Source organism: Galeopterus variegatus, unplaced genomic scaffold (assembly GCF_000696425.1).
Source record: "Galeopterus variegatus unplaced genomic scaffold, G_variegatus-3.0.2 Scaffold4933, whole genome shotgun sequence".
Classification (NCBI taxonomy): domain Eukaryota; kingdom Metazoa; phylum Chordata; class Mammalia; order Dermoptera; family Cynocephalidae; genus Galeopterus; species Galeopterus variegatus.
Genome location: NW_007731044.1, coordinates 104264 through 106469, shown reverse-complemented (window position 1 = coordinate 106469; position 2206 = coordinate 104264).

Here is a 2206-nt window from a genome sequence, read left to right as displayed (position 1 = left end):
AAGTGAGGAAGATCAGGAAACTGTGAAACAATTTTTAAAATGTCTGCTAAGTGTTATACAGAAAAAGGGCTATGGGAAAGAGCAGATTTTCAACACTGATGAGCCTGGCTTGCTTTACAAGGAAACTGACAAATGGACCTATAGAATGGAGCTTCAGTTGGTGAAAATGTTGTACCTGGAACCTAACCTTGTATTTTTCTCTTGCAGGTCACTATTACCTAATTTAGTGTTTGCTGTGACTTTACAGAAAATAACTACCATAAATAGCAAGAATTGGCCCAACCCGATTTACCCTCAGAGATTTTGAAACATAAGGCAGGCCCCAGAATTCTGTATTTTTATCAGCCCTTCATTTGACTCGAAGAAGTTTAGGATTTCAGAGTCATTTGTACGCTCAGTTTCCACATATTTCCGAAATTCCATCATATTGTCTATAGATTTTTTTTTTCTGGGTTAATGGGTTAACTGCTTGGTGTGCCTTACACAAGGATGCTTTATTTCTGTGATTGTTTGGAAAGGAAGTAGGCTGGATGACTTTTTTTTCTTTTTAACACTGGTTGATTCCTAAGAGAAATCACATCTACTTGTTAAGGCACCCTACATTCATCTACCCATCTTCTCGCCCCTCAAATTTAAACTCCATCTGGGAGCTTAAATTTAACCATGAATATTTGGCTCACCAGGATAAACCTAATGCCTAGACAGTGATTTTCACATAGTAGACATTCTGCCCAGCATGAGTCAGGCACTGTGATGAAAATGGAATTCTTCCTTTAAATCAGGCGTTCTCAGTTAGAGAATTTTGCCCCCAGGAAAGATTTGGCAGTGTCTAGAGACATGGTTGGTTGTCACAACTCAGGAGGTGGGGGTGATTCTGGCATCTAGCGGATAGAGGTGCCAAACTTCTTACAATGCATAGGTCAGCCTCCACCCCCCATAAGAAAGAACTGTCTGGTGATGCTGATAGTGCCCAGGTTGAGGGAAATGTGCTCAAATGGCTTTAACAATCACAGAAGGCAATTTCTTATCCTCAGACCCTGCACTCCAGCCAGTTTCTACAGGTAAATGACACAGCAGTACTGAATCCCGACACTCCCCACAGCCTGCCCCCCCTGCAGCAGCGGTGTGGATAGATTCCCGGGGAAGGCTCACCTCTCCCCTTCCCACTGGTTTGTTGTTGCGCTCCTAAGCCAGGAACGCATGCACTTTTTTCCCCAAGTTTTTACATACACACTCGTGTTCCCTGTTTTTGTCAACCATCCCTTTTTCCTTGTTTGCACCTCATCCAAAGTGGAGTCCAGCTTCCTAGGAAACAGCTGTACCCTGACCTCCTTTGTGGAGTTTCTATAAATGGCTTGGGAAAGAATGCAACCAGGGACCCATGAACATGCACTGTCTCCTCCTCGCCTCGTGAACAAAAGGAAGCTCAACCTGCCAGAGACCCAGACTCTGTGGCCACACCTGACAGATCTGCCCTGCTCTTTGGTTATTGCTGTCACATGCTTAGTTGATGAGGAAAGGACGCTGGATTCCTAAAGGTCAAATTTCCTGAGCAGAAATATTTGTGGGCAGGGAAAAAAAAAATGACAGGACACTTTAATTCAGATGCAGCATTTAGTTTTCAGTAAGATTTGGTTTGAGAGAGAGAAAAAAGACAAGCTGAGTTTAGCCAAATGTTAGAAGGTTGTGAGTAAATCTATATTCATTTACCTTGTATTGTCATGATTTCCATCTATTAGAGGAAAAAATATCTAAAATAAGATTTTTTCCACTTACAGGTTAATCAAGATTAAGCAAATTAATTGACTTTATTAATGTACCATGTGTTTAATGAGTACTTACTGTATATCATGATCTTTGCTAGGCCTGGAAATACAAAAATGGAGAAGACACAATCCCTGCTCCAATGAGCAATACCAGCAATTAACAACACCTTAGCATGCATTTTTCTGTTTAAAAAATACAGCCACACACTGGAAGAAAATATTTGCAACATTCATATTTGATAAAGGACCATTATCCAAAATATACAAAAAATGCTTGAGATTCAACAATAAGAAAATGAACAGCTTGATTTTAAAAAATGAGCAAGGGCCTGGCCTGTTAGCTCAGTTGGTTAGAGCATGGTGCTGATACCACTAAGGTCTGGCATTCAATCCCTGTACCAGCCAGCCACCAAAAAAAAAAAAAAAGAAAAAAAAAAAAA